The sequence below is a fragment of the Harpegnathos saltator genome, unplaced genomic scaffold (assembly GCF_003227715.2).
Source record: "Harpegnathos saltator strain DR-91 unplaced genomic scaffold, Hsal_v8.6 scaffold41, whole genome shotgun sequence".
NCBI classification, from domain to species: domain Eukaryota; kingdom Metazoa; phylum Arthropoda; class Insecta; order Hymenoptera; family Formicidae; genus Harpegnathos; species Harpegnathos saltator.
Window position 1 is genome coordinate 1338339 of NW_020230217.1, and position 25285 is coordinate 1363623.

The 25285-nt window shown below is 45.2% G+C and overlaps 1 protein-coding gene across 4 annotated transcripts in view; it reads left to right on the top strand.

Annotated features, from left to right (window-relative positions):
- LOC105186931 (uncharacterized) overlaps positions 1-25285 on the top strand; it is a 37794-nt gene that overhangs the window by 7184 nt on the left and 5325 nt on the right. Inside the window, exons 1-2 of one of the 4 annotated variants that reach the window (XM_025301304.1) lie at positions 17488-17674; positions 25184-25253. The exons of 1 other annotated variant lie outside the window; for it this stretch is intronic. The gene's annotated coding sequence lies outside the window, so the exon portion shown is untranslated. Of the gene's footprint in view, positions 1-17487; positions 17675-25183; positions 25258-25285 lie in introns of those variants that run through there. 2 more of the 4 variants (XM_025301303.1, XM_025301302.1) reach the window with 2 other exon arrangements.

A 25285-nucleotide genomic window follows, 5' to 3' on the forward strand; every position in this document is an offset into this window, starting at 1 on the left:
TAGCGGCGCGAGGCAGCGAAGCGTTGAAATTGAATCATGAGTCATCGAAATCTGCGAATGTATATATATATTTTTTTCATTTTGCGAGAAAACGGCATCGCCTGTTTTTGCTATCGTCAGCGATTTGTGTGGACGATACGAAAGTGCTCTCGAGAAAGTGTCCTCGGAGACGAAAAGTCTGTCTGACAACGTTAATTGAAAACTAGCTGTCGGAGCAGAGCACTCAATTAAAAACTCATTAACTGCGCACCTCTCGGCGATCATGCGTGCGCGATCGTTATTCGCGGAATGAAAATGTGCTGTTAAGTGTGTCGAAGGTTAAGTCCTGCAGCTGAAATGTTAACCGGTCATCCAGGCGGAATATTATAATACAGAACCGTGGAAAATATTCGGAATAAAAGTATCCCTAGCGTCGGCTGACATTTTCAGTCGTTCTGCCGTTTCTTCCACACTCATGGCCGCTGACATTTCTCGAAAGTGGTGAATGCCTTTCTCGGTCGAGTCATTTCGAGAGATTCGACGTGACTGCTCTAAGCGATGAACTCTCACGAACTTCTCGAACGCGTATTTATTTATAAAATAGTCTCTAAAATGGTCTGTTTTTTGCTGCTGCTGATTGATGCTCAGTGTTGAACATCAATGAAACACGGTTAATCGCATTACACCTATATGCTTATAACTTTATGACATGTCACTTGTTTTTCAATTGTTACGGCACGATGTATTTAAGTTGGTTCGTATCAATACGATTGGAAACAATATACGTAGTAGGTAGAGACGCGATATATATCGCCAAGTAAATAAATGGAGAGAAGGAAGAAACATCGCGTCACACGGTGCTATCTGTGAGGTACTCGCGTGAGGGTAGTAATCCTGTTGTAACGTTAAACACGTACGAAAAATGCTGGCGGAAGATATGGAAACCTTGCGCGTTATTTTTTTATACATCCATATCGCATCGTATACGCAGTCGGCGCTCAAGTACAAAATGGAATACGACACACGGAGTCCGATTCGAAATTAATGCGAATCTACGGCTTCTTAATTCTCTTCTAACGTCCGCTTAAATTATCGATTTTGAGCTCGGTCTGATCGCCATGGAGACGTTGTAGCGCTGACGAAGAGCGAAGAGTGCTCGTAAGGGCCGTAAAGTCGAGTGTATGAATAACGGCATAAAATGTCGTTTTCGAGAACAAAGCGGCGCGATCCTTTGAAGAATCGCGAGAGAACGGCAAAATTGCGACACGCACACGAGTGAACATCTGACATTTAAGTTTCGTTGCATCATCTTTGTTTAGGTTTAGGTAAAACTTGAGGTGATATACTCGTACTACACGTGTGTTCCTTTTCGTAGTCGTGGTTTTTCACGACAGTGACTTCACGACGATCAGTTGAAACGGCCATAATTCTTTGAGAATTTTATAACGACTGTCGTGTTATTATCGTGCATATCTTGCATTTTTACATTAAGACGTTGCGGTGTCGTGGTGTTTACGCTGAACCCCACTGAGCTGAAATAACGAGCCCCGAATAATCCTCATTGCACAAATATTTTCGTGCGCTCGCCGGCTACAATCAATATTTACCACAAGCGACGATAATCCCTCGATTTTACGTGATAGTGCCGCACGCCCGCTGCTGGTCATAAAATAATTCGCCTCAAGCACGCCTTATTCAAGTTACACGGGAATTACGACGTAAAGCTCGTAACGAAGCCTGAGATCGTTATAACTTGCGCGAAAGTCGCTCGGAATCGTGCCTGTGAATTACTCCATTGCGCATTGCGCAACGATACGTTTCCATGCTGCGCGCGCGTTTAACGTTAAATACGATTAAGCTTCTTTTTGCTCGATGCGAAAATAGTATCGTAAACGATAAATAATGGAATTACTCGGCTAATTCGAACCGACAAGTATATATATATATGTATATATATATATACTTGTCGGTTCGAATTAGCCGAGTAATTCCATTATTTATCGTTTACGATAAATATATATATATATTATATATTACGATAAATATGTATATATATATATATATATATATATATATATATGACGTTCGGTAAAATTGTATGTATCGCCGAACTCGACCGCTCGGGAATATCCGACAGTTTACTTTTTTTGTGAGCGGCTATACGTAGACGTAGCTCGATAAAAGTTATATCGTTGAAATCGCCCCGCTCAGTGCGAGTGTCCCCCGTAATTTCCGGAAAAACTGGTTCCCGAAAACGCGGTCGAGTTGCGCCACAACCCAAGATGTTTCACTGTCGACCAGCGTGGCCGGTTATCCGGGTCACCCGGTATATGGGTCGACCCGGTTGCAGTTTGGTGGGCTTCCAGGACGACGTCTAGACGCGACGTCCTGAAGAGTCACGGTGGAAAAGCGGACTTTCCCCGACGCGGGCGCGCCCTCGAATCGTTACTTCGGGCCTATCTAGGCGGAACGATTTCCAACCGCATCTGATCTTCGATTTTCGCTTTTTATATAAAAATGACACACGCTACCTTCTATCTTGCGGCTAAAACAACGTATAAGAATTATGCGATATCTATTGTTACTTTTTGGAACTTTTTGAACCTTGAAAGTAATCAACCTTGTGTCGCGCATTCACAAAAGTTAACGATGTTAATTCGTGAAAAAGCGCTATTTCTGATAATTATAATGATTTCGCGATTGTTTATAACATAAAAAACAATCGGAGATGCGTATTTTTACTACGGAGTGTAGGTCAAGATATACGTATGATTGTGTTGGCTAAAAATAACTTATAGACTTGTGAACATGTGACACTTTTTCCATCCACTCGTAGAGCCACGGAATAAACATGGATCTTGCTGGCTCGTCACGTTACACGCTTACACAGATTGCAAAATTCGCATTTCTTGTTACCTTAGAATGTCGTAAAAGTAACAAGTTGGATTCGTGAGATTAGCGTCGTTAGAATCGTGAGATTTTCTCACGCTGATACTTCTGAGAAAGTGAGCTAAATGCCGCGACATCGCGTGAAAATCATCCCATTTAAGCAGTCTCTTTTTATTACGTGACAATGAGACGTAAGCCGCGTCGTAAGTCAGTCGCGGGATCGCTTCCCTACGACGATGGCGGTAGTGAATAGCGTGGATAAGGAAGGGTGTGATTCCGAGTAGAGAGATAGATATATAACAGTCAGCATCCACAGTCGAATCCGCGGACTCGCCGAGTTTTGAGACATTTATGGAGCAAAATTTCTGAGAGCTGTTAAATTTCTGAGTAGCGTGTAAAATATTGAAAGACACACGAGGGTCCTTCAGAATTTTCTAAAGTCTCCGAGAAAATCACTAGAAGCTACACCAGGGGGGTGACCGTGGCTCTCCCTCGATTTGAACCTATGAACGACGTTGGGGGTGTATAGCGCTGCGCAGACGCGATATCGATTTCTCGCGAGTGCCGTGTGCGCGAGTGGGCGAAGGAGAGAGCCGGCCCATCGCATCTCGCATCCACAACCATTCCCTGTGGTGTCCAAGGGTCAACCATGTCGCGTAGGGGACGCGGGAAGTGCAGGGCACAATATATAGTGGATTGAGGGTGCAGTACTGTGCCGCTCGACTTGAGCTGCCGACGATGACGATTGTGGAAGCCTGGTTGAAAATGACCAGTTCGTTTCCTCCCGAATATTCCTGAAAGACTTTTCTAGACCCTTTCGCGTATCTTTATTGCAGGATAAATCAGGGACAGGTATTACGGTATTTCAGTCACTTTCGTCTAAGAAGAACGAAAGAAATTGAATTTGAAACTGGATTTTTTTTTAAGAGAAGCTTGCAAGGCTCCTTTGAGATAATACCACACGGATTAAGATTCATGCATGAAATGAACAAATAAATGAAATAGACTCCCGTGTAATCTCCTTTCGTAATTCTTGATATGTATAAAGTAGAAATCCTTTGCAAAGTTATAAGAATAATAGGAGTATATTTGCAAGCGACTTGGTGCCGTCGGATTCTCCGAGTAATCGTCTTTGGGAGTTTCGATTCCATTTCCTGCGTTTCTCGTAGTAGTATAGAACGGAGTTTGCATTCTCCTGACAAGTTATTATGCCAAATCCGATAATTCTCTTGACGTATATATTTATTTCTGTATCATCGCAACATACATTTGCGAAATATAGTTGACTTCATTTTGCAATCGGCTGCGCATTTACTGAAAATTATTTCATTATTTTGAGAAAATTACTTCAGTATTTTGAGATGGAACAATCAGGTGTTTCATTCTAAGTCACCCGCGTCTCCGAAATCCCGCTTCTGTCGAAATGCGCGTGGAAAAATTTTAGAATTGAAACGAACCGAGATCTCTCTTTTTTGTAATCGATCGAACGCCGATTGGAAATGTGCACGTTCGAGGAAATTATTTCTCCGCGGCGTATCTTCTCTCATTCAGAGAGTGGGATGTTCGTTAAGCTCTCTTTTCGTTTGGAGAGGTCGCGATTTAAATGTCTCACTGGCGTTTAACCCATCGATAATCCCGACAATCCCGTAATTCAATTAGTTCCCACGTCCCTGAAGAAAAATGCCGACAAACGTCACGTTGCGCTCTCGGTGTCGGAGAAGACGTACAAGAGACGCTCTCGACCAATAAGCTGCACCAACACGAGCGAAAAAATGTCATGGTTATTGCGCACAATGTAGGACATACAGACAGCCCTGTTCGTTTAGCTGAGATAGAAAGCGCGCAGTGTATATAGCAGCGGAAAGACGTATCGCGATCGTTACTCGTAAACTGAAAGGGCGCGCGTAACGAATGGTGTTGTATTGGAGCGCCGGAATAAATCTCCTCCGATTTCGACAGCAATTCGCGCATAATCCGAAGAAACGAAACTTTTCCAGTAGGTAGAATAGAAGCGCCGCGATAATAAATGATCGTAGTGTGGTTTCTTACTCCAGCCGTGTTATTTCGGCAACGGAAAATTTTTACTTTACGTTAATATAATTTTCGAGAGATAAATGCAAACGAAAAGGAGATATTTTTCAGTATCAGTAGATGAATGATATTTTCTCGGGAAAAAATCCCGCGCCGTTTATTCGCTCACCGATGCTCCTGCTGATTTTCACACGCGATGCTCTATCGCGAACACACGCGATCGTGATGATCGTGATGATCGGTTTCGAGAATCGTTTTGTCTCGCGGACAAGATCGTAATTGTGTAATGAGAGTCGCCGCGACAGGTGTGGGTGACTTGGATTTATGTTTCCTTCCTGGCTAATATCCGGACGACTTTGTTCGCGCACGACGGCTACACACACATACACGTGCCGCACCTGATTGCCGTAGGGTTGGGCAGTGAGTTTTGAGGAACGGTGTGACAATGAAACCTGATCTGATAGGCTCGATCGGTAGCTTCACAGGCCACTGCGCCCGCGACAATGCCGAAAGGCCCGACGACGACGGGAGGGCGGAAGAGCCGCCGCGCCGCGCCGCGCCGCGCCGCGCCGGGGGCTCTGGGGTGAGAGAGTGTTTCGTTAAGTGTTTGAAATTCAACGCGACTTGCCCATCCTGTGCCTCGTGCGAACCTTGTTGCACTCTCCAATTTCCCTCGTCCTCCTCCCTCCGTCATAATTTCGGATCGTTTTTCGTGTAAACTTTGTAAAAGTAGAAGTGAGAAAAATTCGATACGTTCCAGTCAGCAGTCCTCCGTTCGTTCCATGAATAATTGGTGTGAAAATAATAAGAAAGCTTTTTGCTTTCTACATTTGGACTTCTGACATTTTGATTTCTGACATAAGAGTCGCAAGTGATAATAATAGTTGAAATATTAAATCTGCCAGAGCACAAAAATTTATACGGCGAATTTACCGTTAACATTACACTATGCGACTATGCGTTATATGCGGTACGCACGTTCGAATTGAAATGTTCCTTTGTGTACTTTAATAGGGTCTTAATCGGATAAATTTATTTGTCCGTGCCTACGCGCGTTTGAAAGTCGAGAACAACAATCGTGAAATATAAAAATGTTGGAAGCAGAGTTATTGCATTTTAAAAGTGGAAAATAGGTCAGAATGGATTCGAACGGAACGGCAAGATTAATGGCGAAGCAAGCGATACAAATTTAGATGAACGTTATTTTTCTCGGAATTAAATGTTCTCGTAGATTTGATCACGGCTGTAGCGCCTCGCGTCTTCAGAATTCCTTTTTTCTTTTTTTGTTTTCGGTTACGTAAATCCAAGCTCATACCGCACTTTCTCCTTTGATTTGCTCTTTTACTTCTCGTTGCATTTTCCACTTTCATTCCTATCCCTATTTTCGATGAACGTCGCAGATACAGAGACTTACGACGAGACTTATGCGCTCACGACGTTTATCGCACGATATTTCTGTCGGACATCGGTTCTCGGATCGCAAAAAAGACACGCGCTCGCCTGTCAGCGCGACTCGCGCTCGCGGAGGAGGCGTCTGATGGAAATATCGCGCAATGAGTGTCAGGTACAGCAGCGTTGCAACGAGGAATTCGAAGACACGCATTCGCGAGGCAACGGAGAAAACGAAAACAACGTGGAAAATTTGCGCGCGAGTTGTCGCTTAGCCAACGGGGGAAAGTTATAATAAGAGGGAAAGCATTCAGCCCGCGGAAAGCTTGCAAAACGTTATTTACCAAAATTCCGTGACATGTTTTAACACAATTATACTGGGGGAATATGATCAAAATACGTGCGCGCAAATATTTTAGGCGTCTTAAAAACCAAATCACCGACTAGTATTGTAGTAATAACATGCTTCGAATGTAACTTTTATTTAAAACGTGTCCATCGAGACATTTAAAGGTTGCAAAAGAGAAGTTGACCCATGAACTTCCTGGCGAGAGGAGGAAAAGTCACCCTGGAATTCACAGTCGCAAATTCTATGCATCCTCTGTGTACATTTCTACGAGGCGACGACGCAACATAAACACGATCATCCATCATCCACTGGCACGTTCTAATTCTGGCAACTGACCTAACTCACTGACGATACATACGTGTGCGAGTTAGTATAGTCGTCTCGCGAGGTGATTCGTAAGTTTTTTTGACGTTGCAGTTTCGTCGATGGCTTAGAACTAGTTGGAAAAGGTTGGAGTACAAAAGAGATATTTTTGCGCCACCTCCATCAGATTCTCGTTATCGCAATGAGAATGCATGCGAAACGGTATTTTGAAATAATTATTTTTGCCAGGTGTATCGTTTTGGTTCCATGAATTAATATCAAACTAAAAAAATATGTTTCCTATATATATATTTTTTTTCCGAATTAGCTCTCACTTTCATTGGTGTGTCGCGTATTTAATTTTTTCCTAGTTTGTGTGAACAGCATCGATTAATTGTTCGTGGAATAACACACTGACTGAAAAAAACCGGTTCTCGATTCAGACCTTAAATTGAAAACTTACTCAATAGGTTTACTCCATTCACTCCGGCTTGCTCCAATAACTCTTGTGATCTCCAAGAAGCGCTCCCTCTCACGCCTCGTCACTCTAAATTTTACGAGCCGCAAATGTTTGCCTTCAACCTTTCCCAAGTAGCTGCTTACGTGTCTATATAAGGTACACATAAGATATATTCGCGCTTGTCCGCGTTTGCTTTTATCTGCGGATATTCTTCGACAAACTTGGAGTCGATTTTCCGCGATTGTTAATTAAATCCTGCATTTGAACGAGCATACCGAAGACACCGCGCAGCGATACATCCAACAAATTCAATTCCCTCGGAGATCTTTCGAAGAGTTAATTTTTCTCCGGCAGAAGGATTCGACCGATAAATTTGCAGCCGCAAACCATCGACCGGTGGTTTCGTTGCTCCGACATGTTATCCAGAATATACTTGGGACGCGCGCAAATGTTCCGCTACGTATATGTATGATAGCGTGCGATTCCGCGAATGTAAATTAAACTCCATGGAACATAAAGCGAGAGGCGGCCGAGGCAACGAGGATACGGAATAAATGACCGGCCGACCTTTGTGAGTCGAGGTTGTATCAGTATAAAGGTAACATCAGCGATCCGTGCACGAAACCAGCAATTAAAGGAAAGGATCCGCGTTGCGGTACCAACCTTCCATTTTCGTTCCTCGCCGATTTACCGATCGCGAATTCGCGGACGCGCGCATCCCTCGATCCGCCGCGCCGCGCCGCGCCGCACAGTGTTGCAGAAATCGCTAAACGTGGCCAAAATAGGAAAAAATAAAAAGCGAAATTTTCGGCTCCCGTTTTCAATATATTTTCTAAAAGGTCCAAATTAATAAGTTGTAAGTAACATTTTGATGAAATCCAATTGTATCACGAAGATAAATGAATTCAAATGTACACGTGATGCGAAGTACAGCAGAATAGAGCTGGGTTATAACCCTCCAAATGATATAACTGATTTTGCGTTGAAACAATTTTTTATCATGAAAATGATGTGACCCTGTCTAATATCTCATCTGTGTAGTTTTATCTCCAATAAAGAGTGTATTAGAAAGTTATAAGTATATACAATAAAAATTACAGGACTCACTTTTAATATACAGTTAATCACTTCAATCGTGATATATAAAAAATGCATCATTTCGCAGCATGTTGTAACTTTGTGAAAATAAAGATAAAATATCTATTAATCCTTATGCAAAGGTAGAAAGAGCGATATCCAGCGCTTACAAAAATATGATAAATTTTATGAGCAGAGTTTGACATTCAGTGCGCTTACGGTCACAGACAGTAGACAGACGCTATCTACTGCAGGTAATATTGTTCAACACAAAAATTATATCCTCTATCAAAATCCTTTATTCTAGTTAATTTTGCTAATGTTAACTACAAATATAATAATTAACGATAATGTTTAAACTCTAATTAAATAATGTAGTAAACAATAGTAAAAATAACGACTGTAGAGTTATGAGAGAGTATCCATACAAGAAAAAACTCGAGAATTGCGACGAATGAAGATTTATTTGAAAGACTTCTTTCCTCAGATCCCATCATTTTGTCTTTAAAAAAAGTTTCAGATAAAAAAGCCGCGATCCCTTCCCTAAAGAAGTTATTGAATTGCTTGCAAATCTAATTGTAGCAAATATAGTTTCGGACGATGAATAGTTATATTAAATATTTTGTCTAGTCAATAGTTATACGAAGTAGAGAGCAGAAGATAAAAACTAAAAAAGGAAATAAAAAACAAAAGAATAAAGAAACAAAAATGTAAAAAATAAAATAATAAAATTAGAAAACATGTTATTTTAGTGATAAAGTACTAGTATTTACAATATAGTACGCTTCTTTTCATTCAACTGTAGTACATTATAGCGACAATTGATTTATGGCCACTATTTGGAGGTTTCGCCGAACACTGTGCGCCGGCGGAAAAACGCGAATTCACGACTTAGGCGACGGACGAACGCGCTACGACGATTTATCGTCGCGGGAAACGTATCGATTCGAGAGTACAGCGTCGGCGTCGCGGAGAAGGCTTCAGCCGGATTAAAAATCTATTAGGTAGGAAAACGTGGCATGAGAGAGGCCGATCGTCGCGACGCGCCTTGCGCCACTCGGGAAATTGTCTTGGTACGCTGACCCAGTGTGGTGTACGCCGTTGGATCGAAATAACTCCCTGGCCAGCTTCCTAGAACCACCGAAATTCTACTCGCTAAGCCACGCGTCTGCACCGTCTCTCCATTAGCGCGGCTAAAATGGATGAAACCGGAAGCAACTCGCGAATCCCGACGCGAGTCCCAACGATCGTCTGAGAATCGTGGATGAATTGCTGTTCATTGACCCGATGTATTATTCCTAGGGATAGAGCGATGAAGAGCGATATCGGCCCCTCTTTGTTTAGCTAAAATTACATTTGAACGTAGACAAGCTTCGACGATCGGACTATACCGGTTGATTGTAATCATCGCACCGACAGCGTGGGCGTAATTGATGGAACAATACGATATCTCTTGGAAGCGGAAATAGTACAAATAGAATTCCTCTCAGTCGTGTTTCTTTTGTCTGAGACTGTTGAACTTGCAATCGGACAATTTCTTTCTTTCGTAACTTGGACTTTCTCGCAAGCTTGCCCTCTTCTTGAAACGCAATTCGTCGCAAACGATACAGTCTATTATAAATTACTCGTAGCTCGACATTTCCTATTGATAGGAAAGCTATATATTTAGCACAGCTTTGGAATTGATTTCTTAGTACTTACTATCGCATCTGTACTGAATCTGTACGTACCAATTATGTACGTTATCCTATACATCAATTGACAAAATTTTTTAAATATATACTGAAAAACAGAAGAAAGTACCAATATTTGCTCTGTCCGCCTGTCTGTTATCGGAAGACAAGGGGGGTTAAGTGCCCCTCGCAGGAATGACTCGCTAGGCGAAAGGCGCGTCTTCGCGGAAGATCGTGTTCCCGTTCCTCAGCGTTTACAGCTAACGATAACTTTATTGGATTATCGCATCGTTGCACTTAACCCGTCCAATTCCGCCAATTGACTCGACACACCCACGCTCCTCCCGCGCCCGGAGCTCTCTCTCTCTCTCTCTCTCTCTCTCTCTCTCTCTCGCGGCAGGCTGTTTGCGTCGCGACGCTTTATCCGCATTCCGAATTGCCGGGTCACTCGAAACGCATCCTGGCTGGCCCCTCGTGAATTCGCGCAAGCCGGGCGCTCGCGAAAACTTCGTTTCGGCGAGACGTCGGGAAAACTCGCGTGACAATCGTCCAAACAGGAGCTGCGCGCGCGCTTTGATAAAAAGGACTCCTCGTATCTCGCGAGTCTGATTTTAAGTGACCATACAATACTCACGACGAGTTCTTCTTTATAAATGTTATTAATAATATTGGAATACATTGAATATATGTATATATATTCCCGTGTATGTTCGTTAACAAAACAATTCAACGTTATCCGGCCACCATACTATTGGGTTGGCAACTAAGTGATTGCGGATTTTAAATAAGAATGAAAATTCAAAATTTTTAATTTGCTTTTTTAAATTTTTTTCAATGCATGTATGCGATACATTGAGCTTCTCTGCAATATCACGTGTTGTGCTATGACGATCTGAATCGATAATGGCCTTGATATGGGTCTCACCGACTTCAACTGGACGGCCAGTTCGTTGAGCATTTTTCAATGAAAAATCACCAGAACAAAATCTGGCAAACCAATTTTGACACTGCCTTTCTTTCAAGGCTTCATTCCCATATACGGCACATAACTTCTTGTGTGCTTGCGATGCGTTCTTGCCTTTTCGGAAATAATACAATAAAATATGTCTGAAGTGCACGTCTTGCTTTCCCATTTTTAAATTGGGATAAAAACAAAACTAAACAACTAATCGATATAATTTTTGTACTAAATGAAAGGTAGAAGTCCAAACAATAAGAAAAAAATATAGGTTAGGTACTTTGAACACGTTAACGAAACAAAAGAAAGTGTAAAATCCATCTGTCGACAAAATCCGCAATCACTTAGTTGCCAACCCAATACATCTCGAAAGTTGACGAGTGGTTCAATTTCGCGTCTTCTGTCCCAAGTCTGTCCCGACAAGTAGGACATTCGACTTATGAGCTTTTTTATCGAGAGTTACACGAGAGAGAGAGAGAGAGAGAGAGAGAGAGAGAGAGAGAGGGGGGGGTGCTCGTGTACCCAGCGACGCTAAACGGAAGCAGTCGGCCGTGGGAAAAAGAGGGTCCCGCGACAGATTGAAGGTCAGCGGCGACGTCGTCGTCGCGTGCAAGATTAGCGTATTATGTTATACGTTATGTCACCCGTGTACGATCGTGACTGCATACGCGGGAACACACGACTGCAAACGTTCATGCACCGCCGAGTGTCGAAGTCGTGTAACGTTCGCTCGCGGTCGGACAATGAAATTTGCCGTGGCAATTTACGATGAACACAGGTGCCCCCGGCATACTTTCTATTTTAATGAGCGAGTTAATTTTAGACGAAGAAGTGCTTCTCTCGTCGAGATCGCCAGTGGTCGTTTCTTCGCGGCACAAAGTAGCCGGTCGCTGTGTAACCGAGCGCTTCTAAAAGTAGATAAATACTTGTGTGCCGCGGCTCTACGCTTTCGAAATTGGCGCGCTGTCACGCGTGTGACGGATCCCTTCACTTTGATGACGGTGCACGATATCGATCGCGCCATTGACAATTGACAATCGTCCAAATAGTCGTTGTTGCGACAAGTCGGTTAGGTTGCGAGAATCCCCCCCTGACAGTCGGCCTGATTCCGTCGTGGCTTTTATCGTTCGTGGCCCCGCGAACGTGATCAGAATAGGTTCCCCTTTCCTTCTCCCTTTCTTTCCCTGGCCCTTTCTCTCTTCTCGCCGTGATATCCTTTCGCAGAAATTGGAGATCATTGGAGCCGCGCCATTAGCATTTCCTTCCAAGAAACTCAAATAACTGTGAAAATATTTTTTTTATCGGCGTCACTTTATTAATATTCTTCTGAAACAAGGCTTCGCCACTCGACTGACTGATCGTGTTGGCCAGCAGCGTTATCGGCGATCTAATAAGCGGGTTCCGAACAGTCAACAAGCCCGTGCCAACATTGCCGGCCAACAAACCTCGGAATTCGGTCTGGGGCGAGATTCTTTGTTGGCCAACTTTGTTAGAAGCCAATGTAAACGGGTCACAGGCGGCCGATGTGCTCAGAGTCGAGGGAGAAAGAGAGAAGATTCTCTTCCCCCCTCGGAAGTCGTTCTCGGCGCTGCTAACGTGTGTGTGTGTGTGTGTGTGTGCTTGTCTCGCAGTAATCGGTACCGTTAGACACAATAGGTTCTCGCGGGCATTCGCTTTTGCTCGCGCTGTTAATTCACGAAATCGCGCGACTAATCCACTCGCCGATTATTCGCGCAATTCTTTTCTCCTCCGAGACGTGAGGCTTAATTCGCAAAAAAAAAACTCCGGTCGCGCGCGCGCGCGCGCCGTCTTCTCTGTTTCTCAGCGCGTTCACTCTCTCTCTCTCTCTCTCTCTCTGCTTCGAATAGGCACGAATACTTTGGGCGATCCAAAGTCGATGATCGCGCAAGGTGGACGACCGCGTAATAGTCACTCGAAGAAATTTCAATGCCGGCGTCGTGCACGCGGCAACCTAACCGTCGGACTCGCAACTCGCAAATCGTTAACCTCCGCACAGTGGCACACTGTCTCATCATCGTTCCGCTGTCGTTACGGCGATCGTAGTAAACCCGGCATCACGCGAATGCTGCGGCTCTTTGCACATCGGCATCGAGACTTTTCCCATCGTTGTCGACCGATCGATGATCGGCCGCGAGTCCGCCGCGAGTGCAAAGGGACTGTTCGTTGAATCGAGTCTCTTTAAACAACATCCTTCTTCAATCGTTTAATTTTTAAGTAGCTGTCGTGAACTGCGAGTCGTGAAAGCAGGGATTTAAGAGTATCGAGGGTGCAAACGGAGGAAATGTTTCTTCATCGGGTAGATTGAAGAGGAGAGTTTCGTTTCGACGAAATCTTTCCTCGAGAACTAATCACTGAGGAATCCGTAATCGAGAGAGAGAGAGAGAGAGAGAGAGAGAGAGAGAGAGAGAGAGAGAGAGAGAGAGAGAGCGCATCTGTTTCCTGCGAAGGGTAGTTAGGGGGGACGCTCGCTGTACACGTGAATCGCGAGGACGAGCTAAGTATAGCTCTTTGATCGGCAATGTGCTAATTACCGAGGGTACTGCGAGCTCGACTCCGCAGTGTCCAATAAATTCGAAAAGGAGATAAACGACGAATGAGTTCGGTGAATCTCGCCCATTCATCTCCCTCCCTTTCTTTCTGCCCGTTCTGCACTCGTCTTTCTCTCGTCGCTTTGATCGCCGCGAAATGACTTTATCGCTATAAGCTGGCCCCGCAGAGATCGCCTCGCTTACTACTGATCTCTCGCGTACGGGTCGCAGCGATGCAACGCATGCATCGGTGTGCATCCGTGCACTCTTGGATGAGAAGCGAGTCTGCAGCAAGATACGAAGAGCGATTTAAGCCAGACGAAACTCTCGCGGCATGCACTCGCGGTGAGCACTCGTCGATAAAACACGCGCAGCCCACGGTCGCGCTGATCCGGTGTTATTAATCTTCTGACGCACTTTGAGAGTCCGGCTTCTGTTTGATTTTCTAATCAGGAGCTGTCTCTTCAGAGATAGCGTCGAGATTTTCGATCTGAGAAAAATATTGAGAGACCCGCGACTGTATGTAATCTTGAGATAAATTATGTTAATAATAAATAAATATTTTAATAATCATATTTATAATAATACTAGACGGTTATATGGCTTGGTTATCGGTGATTCTTGGCTTCCTTTCTTGATGAATCATATTTCCGCGCGTAAATAAATTCCGCGGTGTCCTTGACGAGAAACTCGTATACAAACCGTAAATGGAATGGTGAAATCACTTGAATCATCGTGATACCGCTGCCGGCGTGTCTCTCCGCGCGACGCGATCCTACCTATCCTGGGTTAATCCTGCGTGCGCCATTAAGAAAGACGCCATTAAGAAAGACGCCGGTCTCACCGGTTCTCGTTCCGCGAGATCGCGGAAAATCGCACGATACAGCGGTAGTCATCGAGCACTCGTTAACTCGCCTGCTCGATTTAGCGCGGATTCTGATTTCTAGAAAATCCGACAGAACTGGCCGCATAGTCGACCGCGAGGGATGAAATCGGATATCTGATTATACCGAAGACTCGTTTCGTGCTCGCGTATAAGGAGAAGCGTAATGCGTGTACAGAGTGTGACGCAAAATAATGCAGACACTTTTCTGTACATTTCTCGATCACTTCTGCCTTGCTTTCCCCCATCAACATTATCTCGAGAATGAGAAAAAAAGAAAATATGTCAGGAGGCAACATGCCTCCTCACCTCATCGCGATAATGAGCCTTCTGTCTCGCAAACTTGGCGCATTATGTCACAGTGCCACCCTATATGCACGTAATCCTGATGGTAACCACTGTCGGAGGACGACTGCTCTATGTGCAACGGCAGATAGTCGCTGGTATTACGGTCCGTTGATACTACAGTTACGTTAATGCTCGCACGACAGAAGGAAGCCGAGACGCGGAAGACACAGGATCAGGGAGACGGAGCGATCGTTATGTTACGGCGTCGTATCCTCGTCCTTCGCCTGAGTCCTCGCGCTGTTCGCCGGGAACGAGGCGGATTACTGCGTTGTCGCAATTAACCGGCCTACCCCTTTTTCGTTCTCCGCGGGATGCATAAAGTGAAATGTCGCTTCTCCTAACCCAGGAGATCCTTCTTTCTTATCCTGAAATTAAACATTTTTTCAATTTTAGAATTTCTGAAATTTTCACTCAGTGGATTGAGAATACAGAGAAATATGAAGAGATATTTCTAAAGATCTTGGTTATAAATTTGAAGAATATGGAAATATCCGCGATATAGAATTGACGCGCTCTAGGATTTACAAATCCGGCTCTCGATCGCCGCCGAGCAACCTCACGCACGTCACAGAGTCGGGTCATAGAGTCTAGGATCCAAGAATCTATAAATAGGAGGATCTTGTTCCCACGGATTATCGCGTCACAGAATCCGACTGTATTCCGGGATTCGCGAACCGCGCACGTGCATTCGTAGAATCCCCTCGAGGATCCACGCGCGCGCAACGATCGGCGCTTTACGCTTACGCATCCGAGATTACATTTATAGATACGGCGTATCTATAAATCCGAGATCCAAGTAGTAGCGCCGGCGATGCGAAATCGCGGGACAACGGCGTCGTTAGAGGCAATTTCCGCGCTTCCGCCGCCGACGCACACTCTACGCTGCTCGGGCGAGCGAGACCTGAATCTTTGAAAATGGTGTGAACCGCGCGCGCACACACACACTCGATCTCGAATGCTGGGATGGCAAGCAGTCGGGAAAATATATAATATAAGTTTTGAATAACAATAAGTTCTCTGAATAATAATTGATAATCTTTTGTTGCGTCTTATACAACATTGCAGGTAACAACAACGCGAGATTCCCAAGAATCCCAATAAATGTTTTTTTGTATTTAATATATGTAAATGTTGCTGTGCTACGAGGGTAGTTCCAGATGTACCTGACCTGACGTATAAATAGCGGTTGTTGTTTGAAAAGAATGACTATGGTAGAAAGTATCAACCTTATAAAGCTTAAGTTTGAAGTTTGACGACGTTACGTTGTTTAGTATTTGCTTGTTGGCAGCCATCAATAGTGAACGCTCTCAGTGAATTTGTAAACATGGAAAAAACTGGTCATCGTTACGTGAGATACAATACTTTCATTTGAAAGGCTTCAGTCCAACCAATATGAAAGCGGAGCTAGATTCTACTCTGGAGGAGTCTGCTCCTTCGTTTACAACGGTAAAATATTGGGTGGCACTGGTCGACCAAATGAGGCGACCACGCCAGAAATGGTGAAGAAAATCCACAAAGTGGCATTGGATGACCGTCGACTGAAAGCGCGCGAGTTAGCAGACATGGTAGGCATTTCAAAAAGTGCTGCATACATCGCATATTGACTGAAAATTTGCACATGAGAAAGCTGTGCGCAAGATGGGTGCCGCGATTGGAGCAAAAACAGCGTCGTGAGGATGTTTCGACAATCGAGTGTTTGGCGAAGTTTCGCAGCAACAAAGCCGAGTTTTTGCGTCGATTCATAACCATGGATGAAACATGGGTCCATCACTTCACACCTGAGACGAAGGAACAGTCAAAAAAACAACGGACACCAAGGTGGCTTGATGGCTGTTTTGAGGAGCTCGACGATTCCCACTATAAACAGGATATCGTCGAAGCTATTGAACATCGCTGGGAAAAGTGTATTGAGCTAAAAGGAGACTATGTAGAGAAATAAAGATATTTTTTCCCAAATTTTTTGTGTTTTCTTTGTTAGGTCAGGTACTTGTGGGACTACCCTCGTAGCGTAGTATTAGTATTCGGATAATTTCCTGTCTAAATTTCCCGTATAAATGTTGTTCCACGAAAGATACGGTGTTTTCTCTACGGAGAAGCCCGATACTCCCATGATGCGATCGTGCTCGTACGGCGGCCTGCGGTTCTCTCCGGTCGCGCGTTACGACACCGCCGCGTTGCGTGACCCGAATCCACGCGTATTTCCATTTGATTACACGTATTTTATTGGCGCGGCCTTTTTTCCCGTATCGCAACGGCGCGTAAGTGCGCGCGCACCTCCTTCGGGCATCACCGTCATGCAATGCTCTGCTCTATTAACGAGGGAGGGAGGGAGGGGGGGGGGGACGACAAGGAAGACGCGCGCGCGAGTAACGGCATCGGATCGCGCGAGTTCCGGCTCGGATCTTCGAGCCGGAGGCTTCTCGCAGAGGGAGGAACCTCCTCCTCCGCGAGGCCGCGTTTCTCCGGGCAGGAAGTCACGCCGCCGGAAATCGCGTCGCGAGTTAACGTTACGGACGACGCGTGCCGGAAGCCACGCGAACGGTGCAAGCGGAGTATAGCGGGACGGGGCGTAATTGAGGATTATTTCGTTCTAGTTCTTAATCACCCAAGCACCGCGTGGTGAAGAACCGTGCGTTATTACAGCGTCTACCTGTGAGAAAGTTCATCTCGACCTCTCTCAGCCGACCCGTTGATGAATCCCTAATTAAGTCAAGTTGACGTCTTGATGAGAAATTAATTGATAGCGCCGCGATTTCACGCACACGATGTTCGTGCTGCGTTCGGCCGTAAGTATTAATCATAGATTGCGTAATTAAAAGGCGTGATTGACTTCTACGTCGGGTCGCGCAACTTTTTACGATCGACGCTGAAACGATTACCTCAACGTTGAGCGAAATCCCGGTGCGAGATCTGAGGTGAAACCCGTTTGACATTAATTAATAAAAATATAAATATTCATTCGCGTGCGCGCGCGCGGCGAAATCGGTGGTCTCTCTCGCGGTGGGCCCAGGCGCAGAAGGACGACAAATTTTCATCGGAAGACACGTCGAGTCTTGTGTTCATCAAAGCGCACACGACCGACGTTCGACGCGTGAATCTCGCAAGCGCCCGGCGTATAACGAGAGACTTCGCGAACGTTTTCTCGCCTTCAGACGGCCAGGGATAACGAGCGCCGGCAGGACGACTCCGTTGTAATTACCGTGTCGGATTAGATTAGATGGCAGGATAATTGGATCGAGGCGACCATCGATATAAGCGCGCGCGCGGTCGTCTCCGACGATAGAGGGGTGGAGAAGGGGAGAAGAGCGCCCGCTTTCTCTCTCTCTCTCTCTCTCTCTCTCTCTTTCTTTCTCGCTCTAAGCTCTCTCTCTCTTTCTCGCTCTAAGCTCTCTCTCTCTCTCTCTCGATGGCAATAAACGTCGGTTTTCTCGACGCGACCGGCAATGAAAGTTGAGCGGCGAGCCCCGGCCCTTCCTACGCGCCGCGGCTTTATAGTGATTGACTATTCCTGGACGTTGGCTCGTGAATCAACTTTGTGGCTGAAAATATACGTACGCGCCCGAGCGGAAGTGCGTGCATAGGTGCACCGGCGCGCATAGGTGTGCTCTCTCTCCCTTTTTCTCTTTCTCTCTCTCTCTCTCTCTCTCTCTCTCTCTCTCTCTCTCTCTCTCTCTCTCTCTCTCTCTCTCTCTCTCTCTGTCTCTCTCTCTCTCTCTCTCTCTCTCTCTCTCTCTCTCTCTCTCTCTCTCTCTCTCTCTCTCTCCCTCTGTGCGCGCTCGACGCAGAGCAGCGACATTTCAACGAGACGAGACCGCGCGGACACTCCGAGATAGGCGAATATCTCGCTGTAACCACCGCCTGGAGAATTATATTTCCTAGGTTTTGTCTAGCTAGCAGAATTTGAATTAATCGATGACGCGACGAAAATCCGTCGGAGGGAGGCGCTCCTATATTTAAAGATTTTTTTTTTCGCTGGAGAATTCGTGGATCCAAGGACTTTTCAGGCGTACATAATCCCAGTACTAAAACTTGCGACTTTATTAACGCGCGCCAGACTTGTTTCGAAATATTTTATAATTGTTTTGACTCTTCTTCTTTTTTTGTAACGCCTGCCCATAATTCTAACGGGTTTCAACGACATCGTCCATTTGCTCAGCCGCGAAAAGCGGAGGCGGAAGGAAAGATTGAACGATCGCGTAATCAGATTCTGACGTCATTGCGATGACTTCATCCACGTTTTCTATGCACGTGTCGTGAAATCGCGTTCGTGAGCAGAAACATGATCGTTGCATGAACGCCGCTTTAACCCTTGGCCGGCAATTTTACCGCCGTACGTATCTTCATTCGAGCTGCAGCACTCGTCGAAGTCGAAAGAGAGAGGGGGAGAGAGAGAGAGAGAGAGAGAGAGAGAGAGAGAGAGAGAGAGAGAGAGAGAGAGAGAGAGAGAGAGAGAGAGAGAGAGAGATGCTTTCGGGCAGTTGGACTGTGCGGAATTAAGGATGCATCGGCAATTGACGGGGCTTAAAGTTCACGTCAATAATCGTGACATCCGCATTATACGTTCGCGCTATTTCTCCACCTGATAAAAATACACGGCACGAGGAAAGCGCGCCTGGCGGTGAGGCGAACATTCGGATAAACGTTTCTGGTCGCGGGCATGGCAGTCGATGATGTCATCCGCCGATCATTTCGCATACGTAAGCCTCGCATTCGTCGTAACTATAATCGTCCCGAAAAATTATTCACTTTAGTGCTTTCAAGCGCACGAGTTCCCACGTGAATAAATTTGCGTCAGCCTGCACGGGCGCGCGCGTGCGCCGCCGGGTTCCTGTCGCGACGCGATAACGCGTTATCGAAATATCGTTCGTGAAATCGTCGCAATTAATCCCAACGAGGATTTATTCCGCACCCGGAACAAACTTTTCATCCTAGAAAGAGAAAAATAAAAAAGCATCTGCGAAGCATTCCTTTTTCGAAGCACTTTTTCGTTTTGACTGAAAATTCTCGCACATCGGTTCGGCACATCAGTACTATACAGTACTGTAATTTATAATACTCGCAGGAGTAATTTCAGCTCACGAGAAATAATGATTCGCAAATTGCTTCGCAGTTCCCCGACCGATATTCTATCTCTCTACGTTGCGCGCCGTGTGCATCCGTTTTATGCGCTCAATTGTATTAACATTTCGGCTCCTCGAAAGCGCAGATTTATCACGCGAGCCGCCTGCGGTGCTTCGTCCGAATTATGCAAACCCGAGGCGCGATTTATTCTGCTCTCTCTCTCTCTCTCTTTCTCTCTCTCTCTCTCTCTCTCTCTCTCTCCCTCTCTCTCTCTCTCTCTCTCTCTCTCTCTCTTTCTCGAGATGCACAGCCCGTTTTGGTCGTGCAACACGAGAATGCACCGTATGCACGAGTGCTGCGTCGTAGGATGACGGCGGAGCATGCAAATTTATCAATTTAGCGCCCCGGCGCATTCAAGCGCATTGCATCATTGCGTCGTAATCGTGGCGGAACCGGCGGCCATCGTTGCGCGTAATTCGTCGTCGCGTCCCCTTACTCAAGTGTACTAAATAAATTAACGTACATGCCGAAGTAGCGTGTTTATATTTTAACAACTTTCATTAGCACGTTTGATTTGCATCGGAATTAATCTGCGGGGTTTCCCTGCGGAACGAGAAATGCTTAACCTATTGTTCACTCGAATCGAATTTTACGATTCGCGATTGTTTTGATATTATGTCTGAAAGCGTTGTTCGCATTGCTATACACACCGACGTCGTCCTTGCAACTTGAAAATCTCTCGAAAGGCTTTGATTTCGTTTAAGCATCCTAATATCTTCTCTTTTCCGGCGGATCAATGAACGATAGCCGGAGTAGGATGACTGGTTGCGAACGCGTGTTTGCCTTCGTACGACCTTGTCGCCGGCAAAATGAAATGACTCAGGCAGGTGATAAGCGCAATCGCAGGACGATTGCCACCCGGCTGGGGAGTAGTCGAACAACCGATAAGCCGGTCTTTTTTAATCTTCCGATGTACCGCGGCGATCTGGAGCGAAATGGAGCTCCGCGTCATATAGTTTTCTTATCACGCGTGCGGCCTTCGAGATATTGCAGAGTCTTACTTTACATCACGTTTATCGGATTATGGAGCTTGGCGCGAGAACGATATCGAAATCGATTTATTATCTGCGAATATTGTTTTTCATGTAATCATATTATAGCTGTTGTGTGTGGAATTCACGATGAGACGAAATATTCGGACCATCTCACTTAAATTATACGAGGGTGGTCCGATAAGTACTTAGCCTACAAAAGAAAAACGAAAATTTTGGAAAAGTGGCGATTTATTTCTCAACATAGTCTCCTTTTAGCTCGATACACTTGACCCAGCGATGCTCCAACTTCTTTAACCCGTCTGAAAAATACGTTTTCTCGAGGTCTGCAAAGTAGGCCTCCGTGGCGGCGATGACCTCCTCATTCGACTCAAATTTCTGCCCGGCGAGTGAGTTTTTCAAGTTTGGAAACAAAAAGAAGTCGCACGGGGCCAAATCTGGAGAATACGGTGGATGGGGCAGCAGTTCGTAGCCCAATTCGACCAATTTGACCGTGGCGAGGGCGGAGGTGTGAGCCGGTGCGTTGTCATGGTGGAAGAGCACTTTTTTCTTCGCCAAATGGGGCCGTTTTTTCTACAATTCGGCGTCGAATCGGCTCAATAATTCGGCATAGTATAGCCCTGTGACCGTTTTGCCCTTCTCCAGGTAGTCGATGTAGATCACACCTTGTGAATCCCAGAAAACGGTGGCCATCACCTTTCCGGCCGATAGGACAGTCTTCGCCTTCTTCGGAGCACGTTCGCCGGGTGAAGTCCACTGTTTCGACTGTTCCTTGGTCTCTGGTGTGTACCAGTGGATCCATGTTTCGTCGACGGTCACGAAACGACGCAGAAACTCCCTCGGATTGCGCTTAAACAGTGTCAAACACTGCTCTGAAGTGGTCTCACGGTTGCGCTTGTTGTCCGGAGTGAGCAAACGCGGCACCCATCGCGCCGACAGCTTTCTCATGCCCAAAATTTCATGCAGGATATGACCCACGCGGTCTTTTGAGATGCCTACTGTCTCAGCTATCTCGCGCACCTTCAATCGGCGGTCTGTCAATACGAAATCGTGGATTTTTGTCATGTTATCCTCCGTGATAGCCGTTTTCGGGGCACCTGGGCGTGGCTCATCAAAAACCAACGTGCGACCACGTTGAAACTCGTTAAACCAATTTTTGACGGTCGCCATCGAAGGAGAAGAGTCACCGTACACAGCATCCAAGCGCTCTTTGATTTCGCTGCGCGATTTCCCTTCCAAAAACAAGAATCGAATCACCGACCGATATTGCTCTTTTTTCATTTTTCTAAAATCCGCGGACACGCCCGCTTCCACACGCGGTCAAAACAAAACTACGAGTCCGATTCGGCTGAAATTTCGACAGTAGCCGTCTACGAGAATGTACTACACGATAGTAAATTTCTTTTGCGATAGTGGCGCCATCGGGCGGTGAGGCTAAGTACTTATCGGACCGCCCTCGTAGTATCAGGCTTGGCAATACTTCCGCTCTACGTATAAAAACAACGAAATTAGTTTCTGCTATCGTTGTACACGAATAATTAATTTTTCCATTTATATAAAATTTCTATAAATCATTCTACAGATTCTCGATGCAATTTCTTCCCGTTTGAATTATTTCGATCTTGTAAGTACTGATGAAAATGGGATCTCTTTCTTCAAACTACATATACAGGGTGCACGATTTATCTGAAGACATTGAAATATCTCGAGAATTATGCATTGGATAAAAAAAAGTGGTTAATGAAAGTTGTTAGTCTCGAAGGGGGACATCCAATGATACCAAACTCGACCTCCCACCCCACCTCCTGGGGGTAGGGGTTGGGGGCAACTTTGAAATCTTAAATGGAAACCCCCATTTTTTATTGCAGATACGGATTCTACGCTACAAAATACGTAAATTTTGTCCGAAACTTTTTTTTTTATTCGTGATAGATGGCGCTGTAATCGCAAAAAATTATATTTTCCGCAATTCTCCAGAAATGATCATTGAATTGAGAAATAAAAAATACCTGTTCAATATTTTTAAAGAACATAATAAAAGTTATTCCCCCCCATCCTCTCGGGGTAGGGTGGGTGGTAACGTTCAAATCTCAAATGGGAACCCGAATCGAAGAGGGAACTGCTCGACGCGCCACTGTGGGTGTATGGCGAACTACGGCTTATTATAAAAGGCAGAGATGGATTGGCAGAGGTGGCCCGATTAATTGGCCTGCTAGGTCGCCTGATTTAACATCATCGGATTTCTTTCTGTGGGGTTACATAAAAGATAAGGTTTATCAACAAGTGCCAACAACTCGTGAAAATATGGTAGAACGCATAAGAAACGCTTGCGCTGAAACTCCCGCAGATATGCTTCTATCCTGTGTACAGTCATTTGAAAAAAGGATCAATAAGTGTATTGAAGTTGAAGGTAAAAATTTCGAACACTTACTCTGATTAATTGAACAGTGAGAGGCAAGGGGACTCACATTAAAAAAGCACCCCGATCTGTGAGAGGCAAGGGGACTCACATTAAAAAAGCACCCGAAGGGAACATAAAACTACTACGTCCTCGTCATTGTTCCTGTGTAACGCTAAAAGTAGTTTCTCGGAAAAATTCAACGCTATCTATCACGAGTGAAAAAAATTGTTTCAATAAAAATTTCACGTACAATCTAATTCTGCAATGAAAAATGTGGGTCCCCATTTGAGATTTGAACGTTATCACCCACCCTACCCCGAGAGGATGGGGGGGGAATAACTTTTATTATGTTCTTTAAAAATATTGAACAGGTATTTTTTATTTCTCAATCCAATGATCATTTCTGGAGAATATATTGCGGAAAATATAATTTTTTGCGATTACAGCGCCATCTATCACGAATAAAAAAAAAAAGTTTCGGACAAAATTTACGTATTTTGTGGCGTAGAATCCGTATCTGCAATAAAAAATGGGGGTTTCCATTTAAGATTTCAAAGTTGCCCCCAACCCCCACTCCCAGGGGGTGGGGTGGGAGGTCGAGTTTGGTATCATTGAATGTCCCCCTTCGAGACTAACAACTTTCATTAACCACTCTTTTTTATCCAATGCATAGTTCTCGAGATATTTCAATGTCTTCAGATAAATCGTGCACCCTGTATATATATATATATATATATATATATACACACAAGATGATTCTTATAAAGTGACGAATTTAATTATTAGCGAAATTTATAAAGACGTGTGAAAAAATAGTTCCTACTGAGCAAGTCGGTATGGACCATTTTTTCGTATATCATCGCACAAATTTCGCTAATAATTAAATCAGTCACTTTATATGAATCTCCCTGTATATTATGACAAGATGGATATTAAAATATTTCATGTCATCAAAACCTGCCTTGACTTTGCCGTTTGGAAACTCGATTCCCTCATTAATTCGCCCTCTAATCGACATTACGACGACTGCGCACCGCACGATCGCAATTAACCGTCACAATGAACCGCAATTCACACATATCGGTCTCGTCGTTGGCAATGCAAACACAGCCGGCGAATCCATCCCGCGAAAATTCATTTTCACGACGGTCGTGCGAGCGCCGATCCCCCCTCCTCGCGAAGCGAAGGCGTCTCTCTTCAGGGCGAGTCTCGCTACGCCTATCTCGGCGCCTACGTCGACTCGTTCGAGAAGTCATTGCCCTCGACCCGTCCTCTGGTTCCCACGCCCGTTTATATACCACCGCGTGTGCGTGATGTCACCTGTCCCCGCGAAAACAGGTGCCCATTCAAGCGAGAGACGAGATCGTTTCCTCCCGTCGTTTCCCTTGCTTTTCTCCGCCGCCTCGGGAGAAAAAAGAAGCCGTTGCTCCACGTGCGTCCTCTTCGTTCTCGAGTAATAGACTGCCGCTTAGAGGCCGCTCGGTCATTTCTAAACCAGTATCTAACTCTTTGCTAACCGGAGCGTCTACACTGCGGACGATATTCATAGTCAGGACCTCGAGCGAGCTGGTAGTTGTGCGGCGTGAACTTCAGGAGCCTCAGGACACCGTTTGTAAATCGGCCTCCGTCGAGACCGATTCACTACCAAACGGACGCGCTGCGACACAAATTTACCTATTTATCTGCGCTTTAGGGTTTATTCACCTTTACACTAAATATTTTACCTTGGATGCGTAAAGAGACGCTCGTCGATTTAACAGAAACTCGAATCTCTGTTTCAGGTAATCCCGATGGTACTCCATCAAGAGAACACTTTAGACATCCTGACCGCGAATATTCCTTGGCGCGAACGTGAGTACGTTGCGTTTAAATTCTTGCGCTTT